The sequence below is a fragment of the Hyla sarda genome, chromosome 6 (genome assembly GCF_029499605.1).
Source record: "Hyla sarda isolate aHylSar1 chromosome 6, aHylSar1.hap1, whole genome shotgun sequence".
In the NCBI taxonomy this organism is placed as follows: Eukaryota; Metazoa; Chordata; class Amphibia; order Anura; family Hylidae; genus Hyla; species Hyla sarda.
The window spans coordinates 142,606,371-142,634,103 of NC_079194.1; the positions used below are offsets into that span (position 1 = coordinate 142,606,371).

General features: G+C 46.1%; 1 protein-coding gene across 1 annotated transcript in view; it reads right to left on the reverse strand.

Moving 5' to 3' along the window:
• Positions 1-27,434, reverse strand: part of KIFC3 (kinesin family member C3) — a 63,448-nt gene extending 36,014 nt beyond the window's left edge. Inside the window, exon 1 of the mRNA XM_056525352.1 lies at positions 27,394-27,434. The gene's annotated coding sequence lies outside the window, so the exon portion shown is untranslated. The remainder of the gene's footprint in view (positions 1-27,393) is intronic.
• Positions 27,435-27,733: the final 299 nt, after the last annotated feature.

The following is a 27,733-nucleotide window of genomic DNA, read 5'->3' on the forward strand; positions in this document are numbered from 1 at the left end:
CTGGTTTCAACTTACAATGGTCCAGAAAAGAACATTGTATGTTGAAACTATTGTATGTTGATGCCATTGTAAGTTGAGGGATCACTGGATATATATATATATATATATATATATATATATTATAAAAGTATATATATATATGTGTGTGTACTGTGCATATGATATGTATACTACGGGGTCAGCGAAGGTTATGTATATGTAAAACAAACATCTACATACTGTATATAATCTGTATATTATAACAGTCTTCCTACCAATCATAATAATATCGGGATACTGTCAGAATAAGAACAGATCCCAGTGTCATCCCCATATAACAGGAGAGGTTCCCCTGTCTGCAGTACACCTGATACCTGACACATCAAATATTTAACATCCCCAACAGGAATAACACTCTTAGGCACAACATGACTACATACAATTCAGTTATACGCTACATAGAAGACATCAGCACTGTATACTACATTCACATCATAGCCTAAACATGGAGATTATACACTATATACAGTTCATATAACTACATATAACATACTGAGGCCGTACCCTACAACACTATACACTACATCCTAATCAATACACTATATAGATATCATACACTACACATCATACAATATACTGACGTTCTATCCTACACATTAGATATCTACACTGTTTACACCATACACTACAAACAAGACAACTAAGCATTACACATCACAAGCTACATGTGGTGTCCCAGCACCCAAGGCTGTCCTATGGCTTCAGACCTTTGGCCTAGGTATTGGGTCCACTAAGAGACTTCTTACCACATTAATTCTGCTTTGCGCTTTGTTGGGAAAAGTCATATATTTTTATTAATTATTTTGTTGTTGTTGTTCTTATGTATGTTATTTATGTAGTACTGTACCCATAAGAGAGGAGCTGTGTAAGCCCATGAGACCCTGCCTGTCAATGGGAACCCCTAAACCCCCATATAGTGCAGTGGGGGATGGGGTGGAGTTGCCCCAGTTGAGTCTAAGTTAAGTTGAGTACAGTCTGAGCCACAGTGTGGTTAAAGTTTGTTGTGTGTAGAAGCCTCAAGGGAAGGCCCAGATCAAAACGTATTCTATCATCTGATTCTGCAAGGATCAGGTTCATGCCCTGGCTGAGGAGGTTACAATACCTTGACATAACCCTAGCTACCAGGATCAATCTACAAGTTTCTCAAGTCAGTATCAATTCATTTGGTGAAAGCACCACAAGTCCCAGCAAGGCAACAGGGCTCCCAAGGGGTTACACTGCATCCTCTCACTCTGCACCATTCTGTCTGTGTAATACCATCTGCACCCTGATCAGTAAAGACAGTTACCCGTAACCTGACATTGTTGTGTGTTCCTTTACTCCCTGTGTCTGGCCCAGGAGAAGCTGTCTCCAACCTCGGACTGTGTATAGGCTAACGGTGCCCTGGCGCCACAAAGTAATAAGGTATTTCCCTACACCACCTGTGGTACCACATACATCTAAGACATTTACTCTATACATTATATGGACAAAAGTATTGGTACACCTACACACTACACCTCCAGCATACCTGCCAACTTTTTATGGGAGCAAAGAGGGACATATAAGGGGGCGCACAAATTGCGTCTTGGCAAATGGCTTTATATAATTAAGCTACACCCCATCAATCCCCACCCAAGCACACCCAATCTCCTCCAGGTTCTCCTGTTTTTTTTTTTGTTTTTTTTTTAAATAGGCCAACATTATGGAGTTGGTGGGGGTCCAAATCCTTGCACACCCACCGATCAGTTGATTGATTACTGTAGCAAGTATGGGTGTCACTAGAGAAATGGCCTTTATATTTTCTACTAAAGATCAGGTTTGAATAGCATAGGGAGGATGTAAAATGGAAACTCGACTGGTTTTTATTTGTGGTACATATTTTATTACAAAAGACATAAATAGCATAACTCCACTAATGAAAAACATACCGTTTACTAAATCATAAAAAACGCATTTCAACATCTCATAACTATTAGGGAAGCAGACCATTCCTATTGCACCGTCACCATGGCCAACAACAATTTTATTTCTGTTTCAATTCTGCTGGCGTATACTGCCTGTGTTGGCGACTTTTATGTACTTTGGTTTCCGTTTGATGTCTGTTAATAAACAAGATTTTAGCATAAAAAAAACAAAAACTGACCCTCTTGATTTTTTTTCTCTGCTAAAGTCCTGTCAGTATAATAGAATCAGTATCACAAATGGACCCAATTTATCAATTTTGCCTGTTGAACGTTTCTTTTTACCCTTTTTTTTTCACTTTGTTTTTCGTGGACATGCACCAAATTTATAATTTGGTGCAAGTTGTTAATAATTTTGGCTCAAATGTTGAAATCAGCCTTTTGCACAGAACTTAGGCTAGGTTCACACTGTGGAATTTCTGCGCAGAATTTCTGCTGGAGATCAACCTGACGGCACTAGGACCGCGCGGACTACATTGCAGTCCCCATAGATGTCAATGCAATTATGAGCAGACATCCCAAAATATCCACCCAGAAATGCATTGCAGTCTATGGAGGCCGCAATGCAGTCTGCTCGGTCCTAGCGCCGCCGACTCGATCTCCAGCAGAAATTCTGCCCAGAAATTCTGCAGTGTGAACCCAGCCTTACCGCCACAGAGGACAGTGTATTTTACCCTGTAGAGCAGCCATTTCGGAGTCCCTCCTGCAGTATATCAGCAAGTGACGTGAGTTATTTTCTTTTGTGGGGTTTATAGCCACCATGTGAAATGAATTTTATTTTCAACTTGGGTAGTTTTTTAGTTTTTTTTTGTTACTTTAGTGCAGTGGTCTTCAACCTGCGGACCTCCAGATGTTGCAAAACTACAATTCCCAGCATGCCCGGACAGCCGTTGGCTGTCCGGGCATGCTGGGAGTTGTAGTTTTGCAACATCTGGAGGTCCACAGGTTGGAGACCACTGCTTTAGTGCTTACCTTTCCTGAACCTGTGTGGCCATGTCCAATGCTGGCTCAACGGAGGGTGAAGGTTCCTCAGAGACAACTATGTCGCAGGATAGTATTGAGCAGCCCTGGAGGCGTCGCTGCTTTCACAAAAAAAATGTTTTAATGTATTTTGACGCCTTTACATTTTCTGACATTGCTAAGTGTGTTTTCCATGTGCAAAATTTCTTGGCGGGGATTTGCGCCAAAAAAAACGGGATTTGTGCCAAAATTGCGCCAAAGATCAATTGGTGCAAATGATGAATTACTGACTAAAGTTGAAATCAAGCACAGAACCGTTTGATTTTGAAAAGTTGTAAAAATGACAGTGGAGAAGATGCGCCAAACTTTGGCGCAAAAAGACAATGCGCCAAAGTATTGCGCCAAAGTTACGTGAAAAAAAAACACATAAATCCTTTGATAAATACCCCCCAATAACCCTACTTAAGATCACCAACAAAAACAAAACTTTTAATCATGTGTTTAAAATAGAATAAAACAATATATGAAGTGTATTATTAAAAGACCAATGTTGCCAGAGGGAACTGAGCAATATTGTTATACGAACAATTATGATAGCACCTATATCATTACACTCTTTGTAAATACTGGTGACATACTCTATATCAAAATGACAAGAGCTGGTGCCTGCAGTGCCTCTGCAACCCTAATTCTGGGGACCCCCCACCCCAATAACATAAATATACATCCAGGAGGGATGAGACATGTCACAGACATACCTCCCAGCAGGTCTCTGATCTTCTGCTCATCCTGACACCACACCCCAAGTATCTGCTACATTCCTGTGTTACCCAACTCAGCCCAACCTGTTACCCGATGGTGAGAAAGAGGAAGAGAGACAAAGATAGAGAGACCTAGAAAGAGAGAGCCATAAATACACAGAGAGAGAGAGAGATAAAGAGAGAGCCATAAATGCAGAGAAAGAGAGAGATAAAGAAAGAGCCATAAATACAGTGAGAGAGAGAGAGATAAAGAGAGAGCCATAAATACAGAGAAAGAGAGAGAGAGGGAGAGAGATATGAAGAGAGCCATAAATACAGAGAGAGAGAGAGAGAGATAAAGAGAGAGAGAGAGAGATGAAGAGAGCCATAAATACAGAGAGAGAGAGAGAGAGAGAGAGATGAAGAGAGCCATAAATACAGAGAGAGAGAGAGAGAGAGATGAAGAGAGCCATAAATACAGAGAGAGATGAAGAGAGCCATAAATACAGAGAGAGAGAGATGAAGAGAGCCATAAATACAGAGAAAGAGAGAGAGAGATAAAGAGAGAGCCATAAATACAGAGAAAGAGAGAGAGAGAGAGATAAAGAGAGAGCCATAAATACAGAGAAAGAGAGAGAGAGATAAAGAGAGAGCCATAAATACAGAGAAAGAGAGAGAGAGAGATAAAGAGAGAGCCATAAATACAGAGAAAGAGAGAGAGAGAGAGAGAGAGAGACATAAATACAGAGAAAGAGAGAGAGAGAGAGAGAGAGAGATGAAGAGAGCCATAAATACAGAGAGAGAGAGAGAGATGAAGAGAGCCATAAATACAGAGAGAGAGACAGATAAAGAGAGAGCCATAAATAAAGAGTAAGAGAGAGAGAGAGAGAGAGAGAGAGAGAGAGATGAAGAGAGCCATCAATACAGAGAGAGAGAGAGATAAAGAGAGAGCCATAAATACAGAGAAAGAGAGAGAGAGAGAGATGAAGAGAGCCATAAATACAGAGAGAGAGAGAGAGATGAAGAGAGCCATAAATACAGAGTGAGAGAGAGAGATAAAGAGAGCCATAAATAAAGAGTAAGAGAGAGAAGCCATCAATACAGAGAGAGAGAGAGAGAGAGAGAGAGAGAGATGAAGAGAGCCATAAATACAGAGTGAGAGAGAGAGAGAGATAAAGAGAGAGCCATAAATAAAGAGTAAGAGAGAGAGAGATGAAGAGAGCCATAAATACAGAGTGAGAGAGAGAGAGATAAAGAGAGAGCCATAAATAAAGAGTAAGAGAGAGAGCCATCAATAGAGAGAGAGAGAGATGAAGAGAGCCATCAATACAGAGAGAGAGATAAAGAGAGAGCCATAAATACAGAGAAAGAGAGAGAGAGATGAAGAGAGCCATCAATACAGAGAGAGAGAGAGATAAAGAGAGCCATAAATACAGAGAGAGAGAGACAGATAAAGAGAGAGACATAAATAAAGAGTAAGAGAGAGAGAGAGAGAGAGAGACATCAATACAGAGAGAGAGAGAGAGAGAGAGAGAGATGAAGAGAGCCATCAATACAGAGAGATAAAGAGAGAGCCATAAATACAGAGAAAGAGAGAGAGAGAGAGAGAGAGAGAGAGAGAGAGATGAAGAGAGCCATAAATACAGAGAGAGAGAGAGAGAGAGAGAGATGAAGAGAGCCATAAATACAGAGTGAGAGAGAGAGATAAAGAGAGAGCCATAAATAAAGAGTAAGAGAGAGAAGCCATCAATACAGAGAGAGAGAGAGAGAGAGAGATGAAGAGAGCCATAAATACAGAGAGAGAGACAGATAAAGAGAGAGCCATAAATAAAGAGTAAGAGAGAGAGAGAGAGAGAGACATCAATACAGAGAGAGAGAGAGAGAGAGATGAAGAGAGCCATCAATACAGAGAGAGAGAGAGAGATAAAGAGAGAGCCATAAATACAGAGAAAGAGAGAGAGAGAGAGAGATGAAGAGAGCCATAAATACAGAGAGAGAGAGAGAGAGAGAGAGAGAGATGAAGAGAGCCATAAATACAGAGTGAGAGAGAGATAAAGAGAGAGCCATAAATACAGAGTAAGAGAGAGAAGCCCTCAATACAGAGAGAGAGAGAGAGAGAGAGAGAGAGAGATGAAGAGAGCCATAAATACAGAGTGAGAGAGATAAAGAGAGAGCCATAAATAAAGAGTAAGAGAGAGAAAGAGAGATGAAGAGAGCCATAAATACAGAGTGAGAGAGAGAGATAAAGAGAGAGCCATAAATAAAGAGTAAGAGAGAGAGCCATCAATAGAGAGAGAGAGAGAGATGAAGAGAGCCATCAATACAGAGAGAGAGAGAGATAAAGAGAGAGCCATAAATACAGAGAAAGAGAGAGAGAGATGAAGAGAGCCATCAATACAGAGAGAGAGAGAGTGATAAAGAGAGAGCCATAAATACAGAGAAAGAGAGAGAGAGAGAGAGACGGAGAGAGCCATAAATACAGAGAGAGAGAGAGAAAGAGAGAGAGAGAAAGAGATAAAGAGAGAGCCATAAATACAGAGAAAGAGAGAGAGATAAAGCGAGAGCCATAAATACAGAGAAAGAGAGAGAAAAGACAGAAAGATGCAAAGAAGAAGAGGAAAGAAAGAATAATGGGTAGAACAAAAAAGGCAGAGGGATAGATAAGAAAAAGAAAGAAGTCAACATGATGTAATAGCAAAAGGCAGCGGCACTGGAAGTAATATTTAAGACACGGTGTAACAGCAGAATTGGGACTGGGGGGCATGGGTGAAGTGATTTTCTACATGGTTGGAAGTTTTTTTGTTTTTTTGTTATTCTTGTGCCAAATTTATTAAATAGACACATGCCATATGAAAAATTATGTGAAAGTCCACACACCTTACCTAACACTTTTTTTTAAGCCAACAGTGTGGTGTCCCGGAGCGAAATACCTTTGTCTACCTGCCCTGTCAGGTGGATGTCACTATATGGTGCCCACTTCTGCCACCACAGCTCAATATTTAAATGTAATATATCATTGACAATGCCTTTATTGTATTTCTCACTGCCTAATGTCATTGAATCTTGAATGTCATGTAAAGAGTTAATGTTGTTTCTGGGGATGATGAGTAAAAAACCACATGAGCAGTCCAGCCAATCAGGGCCTTCTGTCCTGTCTCTCCCCGAGTCTGACTAGTCAGGGTTGAGTTTAGTTCATTGTAGAGTCAGTCTAGAGTTAGTGAAGGTAGTGAAGGTAGAGGCAAGACCTCTGCTGTGACCTGTCCCTTACCTCATATGGATAAGCCCAAGACCCAGTTTCTAAGTTATTGAATTAAAAGAGACTACATTATTCACACGGATCCCGTTGACCAGGTCGTTAGTCTAGTCTTAATCAAAGTTTTAGGGAAAATAGAAGAATCGGGCCCCAAGGCATGGAGGTATGAAGATCCTCAGGCCCCACCTGTCCATTATAGTTCAGCCTGGCGATAAGCACCAAAATTGGAATTCCTACTGCGAAGCAGCACAAGTCAGTACTAGTATAGTAAGCTCCCCTAAAGTCAAATCTATACATCCTGTCTAGTCAAGCCCTAGTCAAGTCAGAGTCGGTCAAGTCTATAAGTCCCAAAAGGTCAAAAAGAGCAACTGCGGTTTGTTGCTTCGCCCAGCGTTACAGTTGCACATCTGTTGAACTGGACTGTCTGTATTACCTTCCTGCAATTGTTCAAGTAAAGGTGGTTACCTTAACCTGACATTTGAGGTATTCTTTACCCAGCGCTTGGCACCAGCAACTGCTTTTTCCTTGTAGTATGGTACGTTACCACTCCTGGAGTCACGAACATTCACCTTAGTCGCATCATCCACCAGTCTATAATACACGCCATATCCCTGCCTACCACAAACACATGATGTGTAGACTTGCATATTAATGTTATACAGGTGCAATTGTTAATTACATAACCACTGCTAATCACAGCTTGAAATGTGTTCTCCTACAACACCTTTTCACAAAAGCATTTACTGCAAATTAGGAAGTTTTTACACAGTTTGCACCTAATACAGACGACAAAAGTGTCCTACCACTAACGCCCTACCACATTAGTTTTTAAAGCAATGATGCAAAAAATTGTGATTTCACTGCAATTATACAAATTATGCTAATTGCAGTAAAAAGCCTATGGGCAGCCCTCAAAGTCATAATTAGTCAGCCGCACCTGTCTCTGTGTAGACGGGATGTGCGCCGGACAATGATGAGAGTGACTGACACACACACGATCTAGCAATCGTTCATGTAGGGTTGGTAGCTTCTGCATCATGATGTTACAGTAAAATATGGAATAAAGATGCTTATACACCTTCAATAGCTGTTGACTCATGACTCAGCCTGATGTGGACATTATTTTTTTGACTTGCAGCCTTGTTACTGACACATTAGTAGTGTGTGGTGGCCCAGTACAGGAGTTGCACCCCTGTACCCTTGCTGCCCTGTCAGGCAGCCTCCCTACAGTGTCCCCTGAGCCCCCTTGCACCTGTTCCCCTTATACAGTTATTTTTATGCTGTTGTGGTATTGGGTGTGAGATGCAGGGCAGATGGAATTTCCCCAGGGGCAGATGGCATTAACCCCTTGTATTCATGACACCAGGGCGGGGTTTGTCCTCAATACCACCCGAAGGTATCCTGTTGTATCCTGGGCTAGGCAAGAGGGGAATAATGACTCCGAGTTACGGATAATGGTAGCTTTACTGAGCTTAGACAGGTGGAAAAGTCTATACAGTTCAGCCAGGGCCCACAGAGGTGACCAGTGACTCAGAGACCTTAAGGGCTTGCTGGGACTTGTAGTAGATGGGGTCAATTTAATGCAGACCACGTTGACTTGACAAATGACGGTGACTGACTTGACTTGTGACTGATGACTGACAAGACTGTAACTGTGGCTTACTTGTAGCTTTGTAGCTTGTGGCTGCTGACTGGACTTGAGGCCTCCTATGATTCTGGACACACACTTAGGCACGACTTAACTGCACCTCAGTAGGAAGCACGAGAGAGAGCAGAGGCTCCACCCAGGGCTTTTATGGGGGAGGCTCTGGGAGGATCCCATTGGTCACCCTTAAGTCACCTGGTCACTAATACCTCCTGGGTAACAATCACATGACAACTCACATGGTAAACAGTCTTAACGTGACAACGCTTTCTTCACACATTACACAGTATAATACATAATAAACATATTTACATAGGGGACAGATGCAAGGGGGGCCCAGGGGACACTGAAGGGAGGCTGCCTGACAGGGCAGCAAGGGTACGGGGTAACAACTCCGGTGCCACCACACTGTGTATTGTATATAAAAGTGTTATACCTTTAAGAATAGTTGACATGTGATTAACCTATTGTCATGTGATTGTAACCCAGTGAGGTATCAGTGACAATGTGACCTAAGGGTGACCTATGGGACCCCTCAGAGTCTCCCCCATATAAGCCCTGGGTGGAGTCTCTGCTCTCTCTCTTAGTCTTTGCTGAACCACAGTGAGGTCAAGCCTGCTAGAGTATGTCTGGAGTCTAGAGGAGGCCTAAAGTCAGTCCAGCAGCCACGGATTCTTAAAGGGGTAGTCCAGGCCAAAACTTTTTTTTATATATCAACTGGCTCCGGAAAGTTAAACAGATTTGTGAATTTCTTCTATTAAAAAATCATTCCAATAGTTATTAGCTTCTGAAGTTGAGTTGCTGTTTTATGTCTAACTGCTTTCTGATGACTGTGCAGCTCCTATGGGGATATTTTCCCATTATGCACAGCTCCCGGGACGTGACATCATCATTGAGCAGTTAGACAGAAAACTTCAGAAGCTAATAACTATTGGAAGGATTAAGATTTAGAAGTAATAGTAATAGTACTTTAATAGAAGTAATTTACAAATCTGTTTAACTTTCCGGAGCCAGTTGATATATAAAAAAACGTTTTTGCCTGGAATACCCCTTTAAGTCCATTACCCCACAGGTCAAGTCAAAGCTTGGTAAGCTACAGAAGGGGTGAAGCCAGTCATAGTCTGTCATAGTCAAGTCAGTCCAAGTCATCCTGTCTCAAGTCATCGTGGTCTGCGTGCAAATTGTCCAAGTCCACTATAAGTCCCAGCAAGCCCTAAGGTCTCTGAAGTCACTGGTCACCTCCATGGGCCTAGCCAAGCTGTATAGAATGTTACATCTGTCTGACTCATTAAAACTGCCGCTGTTCCTTAACTTGGCGTCTTTGTCATTATTTGCCCCCGTGCCTAGCCCAGAATCCAGGGATATTCCTTTAGGTGGAATAGAGGATAAACCACGTCCTGGCATCACGGACACAAGGGGTTAATGCCATCTGCCCCTAGGGTAATTCCATCTACCCTGCAACACACCCTCTACCACACACATTTCTCACATTTCTATAAGTTCCTCAGGTGTGTGTGTGTGCTCACAAGTTCCAACAAGTCCTCACACCTAGAAACTGTAATATATGCAACGTCCTTCTCAGGACTACCTGTACTGCTAACATGGAGACAAGGGAAATCGCCAGACACTGCTAAGACACAAGTGGTCACAGAATGTTTTCCCCAACATATGAGGAAAGTACTATACATGACAAGGGAAAGGTGGTTGGGGGAGGATCTTTATCTCTGCTGAGGAACAGTGTATATAACTATGGACAAATATCGATTCATTCATCTGTCCACCCATCTGCCCATTCATCCATCCATCCGTCCAATCATTTATTGGTCCATCCATGAATCCGTCCAACCATCTGAATCCTGCCAGCATCCATGCCAATCAGCTGACTAAAGGCCCTTCAATGTTTACCTGACACAGTATCATACATCCACTACTGCTGTGAGCAAACTAATAGTGATAAAAAATGCTCCAGTTGTTTACATAGGAGTGACCTGTCTCACAATTTATTACCCCATCATACCTGTGCCTACTGGCTTGTGATCTCCCTTTCTAACACATTGTATCACTCCCATCATTTCTGCCACAAGGAGTGCACAATTTTATCTCCCTACCTTATACACAAAATGTATCATCCCCATCACTAGAAGTTCAAAATCTAATCAGCCTATCTCCACAATATAGGATACATGGACAAATCACACTCTCTTGTATCCTGTGACTGGCTGCGGGAAGATCATATGACTGTCTTTTCTTCTATGACCATGTGACTTCCACAAGATGCCTGGTACAGAACGCTAGTGGTCATGTCATGTAACTATGGGTATGGTGCACAGAATCCGTAGACAGAATAGTTTCTTACCTGCAGCATCACCCCTGACCTCTCCATCAACACACAAGATGGCAGCACTTTTCTTCTCCTCTCCCTTTTATGTCCATTAATGGGAGAATTTCTTGTACTTTGGCCTTTCAGAAGGTTCTGAAGGGCAGTAACAAGGAGGGCACACAGGACATCCATCCTGACCACTGCATCCCAGCTTCCAGAAGTCCTGAGCGATGGCAGGATCCGTCTACTTGAGATGACGCAGGTGACCAGATTATAAAACTAATCTACATATCCTGAGTAATCCCAGAAGCCATTAATCCTCGTCTCAGATAGCTCCATCTGTCCCACTATACCAGGAGGAGCGAGGACTGACAGCAAAATACAATGAGGTTGTCAGATCAGAGGGCATGTGATAAGTAGCAAAGGTTAAAGTGGGGACATATAGAGGAAAAAGACCACCGGGGGGTGGTGGGGGCACCTAGGGCATAAAACGACACATATGCAGATAGAAACAGTAATTTAGTAGGCTACTCAACTGGAGAGCAATATTATGTGCATATCACCCTTATAGTACGGGTAAGAGATGATTGTTCCACTAGAGTGCTGCTAAGATGGCACTTTGCAAAAAGATCCCTCTGGAGGCAATGCAACCCGCAATCGATCCCACGATATTGTTGAATACATACAGTAAGAAATACAGAGTTATATATAGACATTCAAAAAATACACATGGCCAAAACAGATGGAGTGGAATTATGGGAGGGGAGTGGACTATCCCGATGCGATGAAGATTGTCCAAGAAGAATTATTTTTACAATTTTTAACATGTGTTAACATGTAGGCAACAGGAATACATGGATTGACAATTATAAACTGTACATTGAAAGAAAAGGAAAAAAAATACAAGTCAAATAAAATGAAACTGAGGCTTGAACTGCACGGCTCAGTTATCACCTAAAGCGATGTGAATACAGTGCATAAAGAATATAGCCTACACAACAATACATTTGAAGCGTAAATGTGGTGTAGGGTGAGGGTACTCCTGGCCAAGGCACTGGGCAATAAGTACTCCGACGCAAGGTTACAGAAAAACTGACTTTACTGAGGCAAGATACTACAGAGAAAGTTCTTTCCTTTTTGAATTTCTTTTCTGTCTGTCCACGGTGCTCTCTGCTGACACACTTTTTTTTTTATTATAAAAGTACAAAACTTATACAAGAACACAAAACAAGCTTTACCAGCTATAACATAAATAAGAAATACACTAGTACAAAAACACAAAAACAGAACTCTGCCTAACTAGCCAGTCCAGCTTTACAAAAACCTAACATATACCAACCCACCTAACTGAACCAAACAACACACTTACACGCATACCAAAAATGAACATAAAAATAGCACAAAATATAAAAATAAAATTTAGCACTACCTGGCTACAACTCAAAACCATCCATACTCGGGAAACACACTCTACAAGAAAACAAAACAGAAAATATAACAAGCACTCCACAAAAAAAAAAAAAAAAAAAAAGCACAACTTGGCTAAGCAAATATAAACAAACATAAAATTTAGCGCTACCTGGCTACAAAAAAATAAATAAATAAAAATAAACCACGTATCAACACAATAACTGGCCCGACTGCCATAACTACTGTAATGCTATATAATATAAAAAACAATATATAGACGATATACATACAAAATCACATGAACATAATATATAAATAAAATATAGTATTTAACTAAAAATAGATATATACACTACACAAAACCTACAAAAACAATGGAAAACCCTACCAAAATCTCTACACTAAAACTGTACCCTCTCCCACACCGCCCCTCCTGCACATGGGTCAGAGTCCATACCTTTCGTACACAAAGTCCTGTCCTTAATTGACCCATGTCAGGTCCCCAAAAGAAAAGCAAAAGACCACCACCCACAAATACACCCTCCCCACCTAGCACTCCTCCCAACCAACTTACACACAAACTTATACATACTAACGTATACACACTGAACCAAAACCACCTTAGGCCCAAGTTTGGTCGCCTGTAAGCCCTTCTTACCATATCAGCTTAAAACAAAACAAAAAGCTAGCGTGTGCATGCATTAGCCCACCACCAGGAAGAAGGATGGCAGACTTGATACATCAAAAATAATTTTAAACTCTTTCCCTTACCCCCCCCTACAATTTTCCCTAATTCTATCCCTCCATTAAAACTGACCCTGCTCTCACCCTATCGCTAGCCCTATAACACTGCCCCTAACCAAAATAAAGGTACTCTACCTAAAAGGTCTAGTACCTAGGGCACATCAAAAGAAAACCCTCTCCATAGGAGAGAAGCCCTACTGGTACCAAGACTGCCATACTCCAAAGACCTGATCTTCCCGAGGTCACCGGTAATATTCCTACAGACCTCCACCTTGGAGAGGATTTTCTGTTGGGTCGACACTAAACACCATGCGTTCCACGTGTAGTACCTAACCACTAAGCTAACTAAGAATAAAGTGCCCCGGTCTCGGCCACCCAGGTTCCTAAATGCCCCATAAGCCCACTCCGGATAGGTAAGGCGGGCAAGATAACTCCAGCCGATGGAAGCACCCACCCTGTTGTAAACGCCTACATTAAAGGGACAATGAAGCAGGAAGTGGTCCATGCTTTCCAGCGTGTCCCCGCACTCTTCTCGGAGACATCAGAGTTCCTGTACTTCAGGTTGTCCCTCACATATAGCTTCCCCTGAAAGCAGTGCCAGGCCAAGTCCCAAAACTTCTGGGGGATCCTTTCATGTTCAAAAGATACAACCCCACCCTCATATCCCGACCTGGGCAGTCCCTGAGCGCCAGAGGCTTCTGGAAGTGGGTCAACAGAACCAGTTTGTAAAGGAACTGCCTTGACTGGGTCCTGATCTCCCACATTCCCAGACCCCACCGACGTATCGCCTTCAGAGTTGGGGTAGCGTAAGCCGGAAGATATCCATGGGCCGTACGGAGGTCCTTCACTCACCCTCCTCTCTCCCATTCCTGGAAGAAAGGCCGAAACCATTCCCTGCAGGAGAGTACCCACAGAGGAGCCCTCTCTTTCCAGAGGTTAGCGATGTTAGCTTTCAAGAAGGTGTTCGTAAAGAACACCACTGGGTTTACCATAGATAAACCCCCTAGTCTCCTTGTGTGGTACGTAACCTCCCTCTTGACTAGGTTCATCCTGTTCCCCCATAACAGTTGGAAAAACAGGCTGTAGATCCTAGTAAAGTCAGCCTCTGGAAAGATACATACACTGCCCAGATAGATAAACAAGGGGAGCAGGTACGATTTGATCAGGTGTACCCTTTCCCTGAGGGTCATAGACCAACCCTTCCACTGGTCCACCTTCTGAGCAGCATCCTGGAGCTTACCATCCCAGTTTTTGGTGGGATAATCATCCTGGCCGAATGTGATGCCTAAGACTTTTGCTGATTCTTGGGGCCCTGGAAGGGTGTCCGGGAGATCAAACGTGGGATCTCCCCCTCCCAGCCAGAGACTTTCACACTTATCCCGGTTGATCTTAGACCCAGATGCCTCCGAGTAGTGGTCCACCTCCGACATCACCACATCGACCTCCTCTCTCGAGGAGACGAAAATAGTGACATCGTCAGCGTACACCACAACTCTCCGGGTGACATTCAGCTCTGCCAGACTCATCCCGACTCCCGTCCATGGTCCGCGACTCACCCTCTTAAGGAAGGGATCGATCGCGAACACATATAAGAGCTGGCTCAAAGGACAACCCTGACGGCAGTGGCGTACCAAGGGGGGGGGGGGGGCGGGGGGCGGCCCGCCCCGGGTGCCACTCTCAAGGGGGGTGCCAGGGGCGGACTGACCCGCCGCCGCCGCTGCTGAGGTCCGGGACACTCGTCCCAGATCCCCAGCAGACAGCGGTGTCTTCTCCTGTATGCGCGATACACGCACATACAGGAGAAGGCGTCCCCTCTGTGTGAGCTGCATCTGCAGCTACACAGAGGAGACGTGACCTCCGCCCCCACGCAGCACGCAGTACAGGCGCCGGTGACGTCACTCATCGGCGCCTGTACTGTGGAGGGGAGAAGACGCGGGCCCTGCAGCTGAGGAGATCGCTGCGTGGGACGTCAGGTGAGCATCCTTTTTTTTTTTCTTTGCATATACCTATAGGGAAGGGAGGGGGGGTGCTCTGCATTTACCTATAGGGAAGGGGGGGGGAGGGGGGGCGCTCTGCATTTACCTATAGGTAAGGGGGGGGGGGTGCTCTGCATTTACCTATAGGGAAGGGGGGGAGAGGGGGAGGGGGTGCTCTGCATTTACCTATAGGGAAGGGGGGAGAGGGGGGGTGCTCTGTATTTACCTATAGGGAAGGGGGGGGGGAGGGAGGGTGCTCTGCATTTACCTATAGGGAAGGGGGGGGGAGAGGGAGGGGGGTGCTCTGCATTTACCTATAGGGGAGGGGGTGTGCTCTGCATTTACGTAAAGGGGAGAGGGGGGTGCTCTCCATTTACCTAGAGGGAGGGGGGTGCTCTGCATTTACCTATAGGGAAGGGGGGGAGAGGGGGGGTGCTCTGCATTTACCTAAAGGGAAGGGGGGGAGAGGGGGGGTGCTCTCCATTTACCTATAGGGGAGAGGGGGGGTGCTGTGCATTTACCTATAGGGAAGGGGGGAGGGGGGGTGCTCTGCATATACCTATAGGGGAGGGGGGGGGGGGTGCTCTGCATATACCTATAGGGAAGGGGGGAGAGGGGGGGTCCTCTGCATTTACCTATAGGGGAGGGGGGTGCTCTGCATATACCTATAGGGAAGGGGGGAGAGGGGGTGCTCTGCATATACCTAGGGCTGGGCGGTATGACCATATATGTGTATCACGGTATTTTTTTTAACTTACGGCGGTTCCACGGTATATAAAGATATTCCCCCCCCCCCCAAAATCATGTGACCCGCCAGCGCTATTCTGCTCCCCCCAATTAATGATCAGCCCAGCGGGGTACTACTCACATATGTCAAGCACTGCCCTCCTCCTCTTTGTTGGGGGCCTCCGGCGATGGAACTCACTGTACGCCAGTGTCTCCAACCTGCGGACCTCCAGTTGTTGCAAAACTACAACTTCCAGCATGGCTGTCCGGGCATGCTGGGAGTTGTAGTTTTGCAACAGCTGGAGGTCCGCAGGTTTGAGACCACTGCTGTACGCTGTATACCTATGCCCGGGCTGCAAAAGATACAGAAAATAAACTTAACTCACCCACGTCGGCCGCACGCTGGGGACGGGAACGCCGGACAGCCGTCAGCCTATCACCGGCCAGAGCGATGCCCCGACCCTGCCAGTGATAGGCTGAGCCCACTGTCATGTAAGAAGCCGGCTTCATACATGACAGTGGGCTCAGCCTATCACTAGCCAAGGCGGGGCATCACTCTGGCCGATGATAGGCTGACGGCTGTCCGGCATTCCCGTCCCCAGCGTGCGGCCGACGTGGGTGAGTTAAGTTTATTTTCTGTATCTTTTGCAGCCCAGGCATAGGTATACAGCGTACAGCAGTGGTCTCAAACCTGCGGACCTCCAGCTGTTGCAAAACTACAACTCCCAGCATGCCCGGACAGCCAAAGGCTGTCCGGGCATGCTGGGAGTTGTAGTTTTGCAACAGCTGGAGGCACCCTGGTTGGAGACCACTGGCGTACAGAGAGTTCCATCGCCGGCTGTCCGGGAATGCTGGGAGTTGTAGTTTTGCAACATCTGGAGGTCTGCAGGTTGGAGACCACTGGCGTACAGTATAGAGTTCCGGCGCCCCCCAACAAAGAGGAGGAGGGCAGTGCTTAACATATGTGAGTAGTACCCCGCTGGGCTGATCATTAATTGGGGGGAGCAGAACAGTGCTGGCGGGTAACATAGGATTAGTTCCCCGATGTGGGGACAGCGCTGTGCTAGGCTGATAATACATTCCCGAGGGGGAGGGGCCCAACCGATATTGCGGTATGGGGGAAAATCCATATCGTGCAGCCCAAAAAATTTGGTATTCGGTATGAACCGGTATACCGCCCAGCCCTAAATATACCTATGGGAAAGAGGGGGGGGGGGTGTAGCTCTGCATATACCTATGGGAAAGAGGCGGGGGGTGTAGCTCTGCATATACCTATGGGAAAGAGGGGGGTGTAACTCTGCATATACCTATGGGAAAGATGGGGGGTGTAACTCTGCATATACCTATGGGAAAGAGGGGGTTACCTGGCTACCTACCTACCTACCCTTTTACTGTGCAGGACACCAAGGAGGGCATTATTACAGTTTGTGGGCCTATAGATGGGAAGATTGTGTAGCGGAGGGCACTGAATATATGCAGAGTCTGACATGTTTTTCCTGCAGATGTTAAGAGATCCACATGGCGGTCTTATCCGGACGGAGAAGAAAAGGAAAGAGGACGCCGATCAGAAAAGATGTAATTGTGAGTCCCAAAATGTAACTGTAATCACTTATATGGTATATACATCCTGTGTACAGCTAATATCTACCGCCATAGGGTCCTGTATATAATCACTTATATTGCATACAGATCCTTTATAGTATACTGGTCTGTGTATAGTGGTATTATTCAGTACAGTATGGCGGTATTATCCAGTTATTGTGTGGTGGTATATATTTACTCCTTGTATACCAGTATTATTGGTCATGGAAATTTACCTACGTTAAAGTGTTTCTTATATATATAAATTTTAGTTTATTGTGTGTGGGATTTGGGTGGAATAGGAGCGTGGCAGAAGATTGACGAGCTGCAGAGCCTAGCAGGGCCCCTTGCCTTTTTTTGGTCCGGGGGCCCCGAGTGTTGTCAGTCCGCTCCTGGGGGGAGGGGAGGGAGGGGGTGTAATTAAGGGGGGTGCATGTGTGTGGGGAGTGCCAAACAAAGGGTCCGCCCCGGGTGCCAAATGCTCTAGGTACGCCCCTGCCTGACGGACTCCGGACCCCACCTCAAAAGAGTGGCCAGACCAACTGTTCACCAGTGGGAAACTCTGCCCCTACATACAAGATCTTAAGGCAATTAACAAAAGGAGCCGGGGTGCAAACTTCACCAGCCGATTAAACAGTATCTTAGCCAGAAGCTTCCTGTCCGTATTGAGAAGAGCTATGGGTCTCCAATTCTCAATATGGCTAGGATCTTTACCCTTTGACAGAAGAATCAGGGCTGACCTCCTCATTTAATTCGGGAGAGTGCCCAAGGAGAGACACTCATTGAATACCTCAGTCAAGAGGGAAGCTAAAGACTCCTTAAAGGTCCTGTACCACTCGGATGTTAAGCCATCCGGACCTGGCGACTTCTTAGGGGCAAGCCCTCGATCGCCAGTCTCACTTCCTCTTCCCTGATTTCTTCTGCCAAAACATCAAGAGAGGGGTCTACCCCTGGCTCAGGAATGGTTTCAGTCAGGAAAACCAACATCCTGTCTCGATCTAGATCCTTCCTTCCCAAGAGGTGCGAGTAGAAGGATCTGACTACCTCCAAAATCCCTGATCTGGACTGATTCAGAGATCCTGTACTATCAATCAGTCCTGAAATTACTTTACTACTCACTGACATCTTACAGTTTCTGTAAGGGTCGGGCGAGCGGTACTTCCCGAAATCCCTCTCAAAAACCAAAGATGCGTGCCGATCGTACTGACACCTCGTCAGCAAGAGATTATCCTCTCGACTACCTCCAGTCGAGACGAGAAGCTCGAGTTTCCTCCTCAGACCCTGATACAAGTGATACCTGTTCAGGGACCTGAGGCTCGAGAGCTGGCGGAAGAACCCTGCAACCCGCTTCTTGAATATCTCCCACCACTCCAGCTTATTACTACAAAGATCCAGTAAAAGTACCTGACTTTGAAGAAAATCCTCAAAGGACTGTCTTACCTCCGCTTCCTCCAGGAGGGACAAATTCAGCTTCCAATAACCTTTTCCCATCCGGGGGGGGGGGGGGGTTCTGAAACATTAATGGAAAACAAAATCTTACAGTGATCGGAGAACTCCACCTCAACCACGGACACTGCAGAAGAGACGGCTTCCTCCTTCTCCTCCTCCTCTATCCTAGACCTGCGACTACCTTGATGATAGGTGAAACCCGCGTGACCCGAGGGGCTCCGGATGTGGGCGTCCTCTAGGCGAGCTTCTCTAGCTATGCTAATCAGTGCCACACTATCGCAAGTCAGCGGACCATTGGAGCCTCTCCTATCTTGGGACCTCGTGACATTATTGAAGTCCCCTCCAAAGATCACTTGCCGACTCATAAAAAGAAAGGTCTTAATCCTCATAAAGAGATCTTTACGGCCCCGCTTAGTTTCCGGGGGGGGGGGGGGGGTAGATGTTAATGAGCCGAAGCTCTTGTCCCTTCATGAAGACATCTAAGATCAGACACCTCCCCATTTCTAATTCAATAGCCCGTCGACATTCAACAGGAGCGTTAAAAAGGACCGCCACCCCACTATATGGCTCAGCCTCCACTCTCTTCTGGCTTTTACCAGAGAGGCTAGATCTGACAACCTGGTCTCCTGTAAAAAGAAAATGTCGGCTTCAACGCGGCTGAGAAAATCAAAGGCTGCAAATCTAGCCGTATCAGACTTTATGCTGGCACAATTAATAGATGCCAGCGTCAATGGGGTGAGTGCCGCCATACAGGGTGATTAAATTAGACGGCCACACCCTTTTACCTCTGTTTCCCTTTCTTTTTAGCCCCCTCATCCCCCGAAGAGGAAGAGAGAGCAGGCCTACTTTTAAATCTTTTTTTTTTACTCTGAAAGATCCATATGGTCCCCGTCTCTGTCCGGCCCTGGTCAAGCCCTGCCCTCTGAGGAAGGTGCCACAACAGGATAGGACCCAGTTCCCCCCAGAGGCTCTTTCTCCCTAGGCACCTCGCCCTCACCTTCCCCCTCCAAGGAGGGGGAGGAGATGGTATCGAGGACGAGGTACCGGTTTGACAGGTCAATCAGAGGGGGAGCAGCCAGGCTTCCGCTTTGGACCTGGCCCGTAGTACCAGAAGCTTCAGAGGGCTCTGACCTCTTCTTTCTCCCTTTACTTTTGCCCTTATCTTTCCTTTTGGGCCTCACCCCACTCTCCTCATCCACACTTTCATAGTGGGAGGAATCGGAAGGGTCGGCCATATTGCCTTCCTCTCTGCGCAGCCTCCTGATCTCCTCATCCAGCATGTTCTCCTCCAGGGCTTCAGCACTTACAGGGCCAGCTTCAGGAGCAGGGGCCGGAGCTACCCCCGTCACTTGGGCACTCTCCAGCTCCCTACTCCTCCTACGATTTTCCTCCCGCCTTAGTTTAGTGGGGCCTTTTTTCCTCCTCACTAGCCCTGTTGCACCGCCATCCCTGCCCGTACCCTCCCCAGCCGAGGCAACTTCACAGCTCCCCTCAGCTGGAGCGGCCGCTGCACGGGCGAAGGCGTTAGGACAACGGCTGAAAGGATGCCCGAGGACACCACACAGATGGCACCGGATCTGCCTACAAGATGCGGCCAGATGACCCACTACACAAAGCACAGACCTGCACAGTACAGGCCGCACTAAAGTGGGTTGGGCTGCCACACTTGTGACAGACCTTAGGCTGCCCCTGGTAGAAAATTTGGATCCTATCACGTCCAAGGTAGGCGGCTGACGGAATGTGGGCAACCGTACTCCCTGAACGCTTGAGTTTGACGGAAAACGTCCAGGCCTCGGACCAGATCCCGTGCTCATCCAAGCGATTCTGGGGCCCAGACACTCCCCCCCCCCCCCCCCCACAGAGGAGTACCCCGCAGCGTCCGCAGAACACACTATACTCGGAGGACCGCCCTCCGAGCACATAAATCTAACGCTCTCTGCCACCGGTGCCCGGACACTCCCCCCCCCCTCAGAGGGGAGTGCCCCTCAGCGCCGGTAATGCCCACAGCACTCGGGGAACCGCCCCCCGAGCACACATCGGCATAGCTTGCCTCGCCACTGTCCACCATGAGCCCATCCTTCCCCTCCCTACCAGCAGGATGGGTGGGCTTCACATCTATTGCACCTGCAGCCTTTTCTGACGCCATGCTGTACCCCCCTTTCTGGCCCTGGTCCACGACAGGAACGAGGTCTGGCAGTTTGGGGGTCCCAGCAGCCTGAACCAACTTCACAGCTGGCCCAGACTGCTTGAATGGATGAAACACAAAAGATACAGTTTCCTGAACTTTCTGCTTCTTTTTCTGTTTCCGTATTAAATCATCCTTTCCAAGATCTTCACCAAAGGCAAAATCCTCAAAGCGGGTGGGTGACTCTTGCTGCACAATAGCTCTCAGCAAACCCCCACTAGTCGGGTCCTCTTCACCGCTATCCTCCATCTCACCATCACTGGATGGCAACGCCGCTTGATAGGGCTCAGGGTAGCTATCATGGGGGGGCTGGGGGTCACATGCACTAGGGGCAGCATCCCCCTCACTTTCCACAGCTTCACCTGACTCTCTGTCACCTTCCTCCCCTCCATCTTCATCCTCACTGCTGTCCACATGGCTGTCTGCACATGCATGCGGGTCTTTAAATCTTTCATCATTAGAAAGTTTTTCTTCAAAGAACCCTGCTACCTCAGCAATGCTCCTTCTGGCCTCCTCCACCTCAGCCACCTCTACCTTCAGAGCCCGCAGCTGGGCAGTAAACTTCTGCCTCTTACCTGCAGAGGTATGGTCAGCCTGGTAACGTGTGAACTTGAGATCTTCTCTCAGGCTCCGAAGTCTTCTGCCCAGCTCCTTGTATTCCGCCATCTTGGCCTGGAGCCGAGACCCATAGGTCACCAGAGACTCTCTTGGACCCCGTACCCCCCATTGCTGGGGTTCCAGGGTAGCAGAAGGTCCGCTGCTCTTCCCTGTAGCCTTGCTTCCCTCAGGTTTGGACGGGGGAGTGGGCTCCATATTTCTGCGGGCCCTGCTGGAACGTCTCACCCCGACCTTGGAACCGGCTGTACTTGGAGTCTTCCCCCCTCTCGCCAGCCGGGATTGAGAGGTAGAATCTCGGGGCTCCCTGCAGGATGGGCCCTCCCCAGGAGCCTGCCACGCTCCTGGGAAAGGCTGAGGAAACACCTGCGCTGCTCTGTGTGGAAGGCTGGAGGAGCTCAAAAATGACACACCCGACACCAACTGCTCCTGGCTGCAGTGTTTCATAGGAAATGCTCTCTGCTGACACCTCTGTCCATGTCAAGAACTGTCCAGAAGAGGAGCAAATCCCCATAGCAAACCTATCCTGCTCTGGATAGTTCCTAAAATGGACAGAGGTGTCAGCAGACAGCACCGTGGACAGACAGAATAGAAATTGAAAAAAGAACAGAACTTTCTCTGTAGTATACAGCAGTTGATAAGTACTGGAAGGATTAAGATTTTTTAATAGAAGTAATTTACAAATCTGTTTAACTTTTTGGCAGCCATTTGATTTAAAATAAATTGTTTTCCACTGGAGTACCCCTTTAATGTCTAAACCTTGGCAACAAAAGTTAGTACACTCCTAAGTGGAAATTACCAAATTGGGCCTAATAAGCCATTTTTCCTCCCCAATGTCATGTGACTCAGTGTTACAAGGACACAGGTGTGAATGGGGAGCAGGGGAATAAAAAAAAAATCTGAAAAAAAGAACTGATGCTCTACATAAAGATGGCCTAGGCTATAAGAAGATTGCCAAGACCCTGAAACTGGGCTGCGGCACAGTGGGTAGGACTATACAACGGTTCACAGGACAGGTTCCACTGAGAACCTGTCCTCTCCATATTCAACCAAAGAAGTTAAGTACACATGCTTAGTGTCACATCCAGAAGTTGTCTTTGGGGAATAGATGCATAAATACAATCAGCATTTCTGCAGAGGTTAACCCCTTAAGGACCAAGCCCATTTCCACGTTAAGGACCAGAGCATTTTTAGCACATCTGACCACTATCACTTTAAGCATTAATAACTCTGGGATTCTTTTACTTATGAATTTGATTCCGAGATAGTTTTTTCGTGACATATTCCACTTTAACATAGTGGTAAATTTTCGTCGATACTTGCATAATTTCTTGGTGAAAAATTCAAAAATTTCATGAAAAATAAAAAAATTTAGCATTTTTCTAAATTTGAAGCTCTCTGCTTGTAAGGAAAATAGACATACCAAATAAATTATATATTGATTTCCTTATACAATTTGTCTACTTTATGTTTGCATCATAAAGTTGAATTTTTTTTTTCTTTTGGAAGACATCAGAGGGCTTCAAAGTTTAGCAGCAATTTTCAAATTTTTACCAGTTAAGTTTTGAAGTGGATTTGAGGGGCCTTATATTAGAAATACCCCATAAATGACCCCATTATAAAAACTGCACCCTTCAAGGTATACAAAATGACATTCAGAAAATGTGTTAACCCTATAGGTGTTTCACAGAAATAGCAGCAAAGAGAAAATTCAAAATCTAAATTTTTTATACTAACATGTTCTTGTAGATCCAATTTTTGAATTTTTACTAGTGGTAAAAGAAGAGAAATCTTCCTGAAATGTGTAAGTCAATTTCTCTCGAGTAAGGAAATACCTCATATGTGTATGTCAAGTGCTCTGTGGGTGCATTAGAGGGCTCAGAAGGAAAGGAGCGATAATGGGATTTTGGAGAGTGAGTTTTTCTGAAATGGTTTTTGGGGGGCATGTCACATTTATGGAAGCCCCATGGTGCCAGAATAGCATAAAAAAACAACATGGTATGCTATTTTTGAAACTACACCCCTCAAGGAACGTAACAAGGGGGACAGTGGGCCTTAACACCCCACAGGTGTTTGACGACTTTTCGTTAAAGTCGGATGTGTAAATTCTTTTTTTTCACTAAAATGCTGGTTTTCTCCCAACTTTTACATTTTTACAAGGGGTAATGGAAGAGATGGGGTTACAAATTTTGTGGGGCATTTTCTCCTGAGTATGGAAATACCCCATGTGTGCACGTCAAGTGCTCTGCGGGCGCACTACAATGCTCAGAAGAGGAGTCACATTTGGCTTTTGGAAAGCAAATTTTGCTGAAATGGTTTTCGGGGGGCATGTCACATTTAGGAAGCCCCTATGGTGCCAGAACAGCAAAAAAAATAAAAATAAACACATGGCATAATATTTTGGAAACTACACCCCTTAAGGAACGTAACATTGAGCCTTAACACCCCACAGGTGTTTGACAAATTTCCATTAAAGTTGGACGTGAAAATGAAAAAAAAAAATTTCAATAAAATGCTGGTGTTACCCCAAAGTTTCATTTTCACTAGGGGTAATAGGAGAAAAAGCCTCCCAAAATTTGTAACCCCATTTCTTCTGAGTATGGAAAAACCCCATATGTGGATGTAAAGTGCTCTGCGGGCGAACTACAATGCTCAGAAGAGAAGGAGCGCCATTGAGCTTTTGGAGAGAGAATTTGGTTGGAATAGAAGTTGGGGGCCATGTGGGTTTACAAAGCCCCCGTGGTGCCAGAATAGTGGACCCCCACATGTGACCCCCATTTTTGAAACTGCACCCCTCACAGAATTTAATAAGGGGTGCAGTGAGCATTTACTCCCCACTGGTGTTTGACAGATGTTTGGAACAGTGGGCTGTGCAAATGAAAAATAAAATTTTTCGTCAAACATCTGTGGGGTGTTAAGGCTCACTATACCCCCTGTTACATTCCGTGAGGGGTGTAGTTTCCAAAATGGGGTCACATGTTTATTGTTTTGCGTTTATGTCAGAACCACTGTAATATCAGCCACCCTTGTGTAAATCACCAATTTAGACCACAAATTGACATAGTGCGCTTTCACTCCTGAGCCTTATTGTGCGCCCTTTGAGCACTTTGCGTCCACATATGGGGTATTTCCGTACTCAGGAGAAATTGCGTTACAAATTTTGGGGGTCTTTTTTCCTTTTATCTCTTGTGAAAATTAAAAGTATGGGGAAACACCAGCATGTTAGTGTAAAAAATGCTGGTGTAGACCCCAACTTTACCTTTTCATAAGGAGTAAAAGGAGATAAAGCCCCCCAAAATTTGTAACGCAATTTCTCCCGAGTACGGAAATAACCCACATGTGGCACTAAACTGTTGCCTTGAAATACGACAGGCTCCAAAGCGAGAGAGAGTGCCATGCACATTTGAGGCCTAAATTGGGGATTTGCTTCCGCCACCAAAATACCCTACGGCAGTGTTTCCCAAACAGGGTGTCTCCAGCTGTTGCTAAACTCCCAGCATGCCTTGACAGTCAGTGGCTGTCCAGCAGTACTGGGAGTTGTTGTTTTTCAGCTGGAGGCTCCGTTTTGGAAACAGTGCCGTACAAGACGTTTTTTATTTTTATGGGGGTGGAGACTGTGTAAGGGGGTGTATATGTAGTGTTTTACTTTTTATTTTGTGTAGGTGTAGAGTAGTGTTTTTAGGGTACATTCACACGGTCGGGGGTTTACAGTGAGTTTCTCGCTGGGAGTTTGCGCTGCGGCAGAAAATTTGCTGCATCTCAAACTTGCAGCAGAAAACTAGCTGTAAACCCCCGCTCATGTGAATTTACCCTGTGCATGCACATGGGGGGGCAAACCTTCAGCTGTTGCAAAACTACAACACCCAGCATACACTGACAGACCATACATGCTGGGAGTTGTAGCTATGCAACAGCGTGAGGCACATTGGTTGCAAAAAAAAAACTGAGATTGTTACTTAACTCAATGTTTTGCAACCAGTGTGCCTCCAGCTGTTGCAAAACTACAACTCCCAGCATGTACGGTTTATCAGTGCATGCTGGGAGTTGTAGTTTGTAACATCTGGAGGCACACTGGTTGTGAAACACTGGGTCAGGTAACAAACTCAGTGTTTCGCAACCAGTGTGCCTTCAGCTGTTTCAAAACTAAAACTCTCAGCATGCACTTACATGCTGGGACTTGTAGTTATGCAACAGCTGGAGGCACACTACTGCAACTCCCAGCATGCCCTTTGGTAGTTTGTGCATGTTGGGGGTTGTAGTTATGCAGATGCTGGAGGCACACTTTTTCATAGAAAAAATGTGCCTCCAGCTGTTGCATAACTAAAACCCCCAGCATGCACAAACTACCAAAGGCATGCTGGGATTTGTAGTAGTGTCTTTTGCTAGAAAGAACTTCGTCCAGCATACCTTGGTGCCGGACGAAGTTCTTTCTAGCATAAGGAGTTGCCGGAGCCAGTGCCGGCAGTCCGCAGCACAGGTGCAAGAGGTGTCCGGAGCTGGTGAGAGCGGTATCCATATCCCTTTGCCTTAGTGTCTTTTGCTGTTCCATAACAGCAACTCCAGCATGCCCTTTTGTGCTGCTCTGTCGGATCCTCCCTGCCTGCTGCTGCAGCTGTCTCCGCTCCTGGGGCCCTGATCCCGCCGCCGATGCCGGGGATCGGGGGCCCCCACTCCAGGTACTCACTCCCGACACCCGCTCTCACCCTCCGGAAAAGGGGTGGAGCGGTTGCCGTTAGGGACACCCCCACAGCAGGAGTCCTGATTCGTCGGCCAGTAACGGCTGATGAATCAGGACGATCGTGAGGTGGCACTGCTGCTATAGGGTGATAGGTGATAGGTGGCGTGTCGGACGGCACCTATCACCCATTTTATCTGGGTCACCGGGGACCCAATTGACCCGGAATCGCCGCAAATCGCCGACATGGGGTTTGCACCAGGTGCCTGCTAAATGATTTCAGCAGGCATCCCAGTCCGGTCCCTGTCCAGCGAGCAGCGGGGACCGGAATTCCTATGGACATACTTTGTTCTTAACTACCAGGACGTCAGGGTGTACCCATATGCCCTATGTCCTTAACAGGTTAACCCCTTAAGGACGCAGCCCTTTTTCACCTTAAGGACTGAGCCCTTTTTCGCAATTCTGACCACTGTCCCTTTACAAATTAATAACGCGAAAACGCTTTTACCAAATATTCTGATTCTGAGATTGTTTTTTCGTGACATATTCTACTTTATTTTGGTGGTAAATTTTCAGCGTTACTTGCATCCTTTTTTGGTGAAAAATCCCAAAATGTCATGAAAATTTTGAAAATTTTGCATTTTTCTAACTTTGAAGCTCTCTAATTGTAAGGGAAATGGATATTCCAAATAAATTTTATTTTTCTTCACAAACACAATATGTCCACTTTATGTTGGCATCATAAAATGGACATACTTTTGCTTTTTGAAAAAATTAGAGGGCTTCAAAGTAGAGCAGCAATTTTCAAAAATGTCATGAAAATTGCAAAATCTGAAGGCACAGATGTTACAGAACTACAACTCCCAGCATGCCTGGGCAGTCGAGGCATGCTGAGAGTTGTAGTTTGGCAACATCTGGAGGGCTACTGTTTGGGCACCACTGTAACAGTGGTCTCCAAACTCTGACCCTCCAGATGTTGCAAAACTACAACTCCCAGCATGCCCAGACAGCCTTTGGCTCTCTGGGCATGCTGGGAGTTGCAGTTTGGCCCCCCTAGTGGTTGCCACAGTAAAGATCGATTTACTTTCACTTTCAATTCCCCCCCCCCCCCCCCCCACTGTCGATTCCCTACCTGATTAGGATCCTGCAGGCTCCAGCGAAGATCCCAGGTCCCCAGGCATCTTCTCCTGCAGGTACGGCCTCCATCTTCTTCCCAGAGCCCCTCGACATCCAGGGGCGGGCAGAACGGGGGGTTGCCATGGCAACCCCCTGTCCTGCGCTGCCATTGGTCAGAACTCCGTTCTGAGTAATGGCAGGGGATAGGAGTAGATCGCAGCTTTGCAATCTCACTCCAATACTTTAGGCTGATCGGGGGTGTTGCTGACAACTCCGATCAGCCCTATTTTCCGGGTGATCAGGTCACCAGAGACCCGATCAGCCCGGAATTGGAGAAAATCGCATGTCTGAATTGA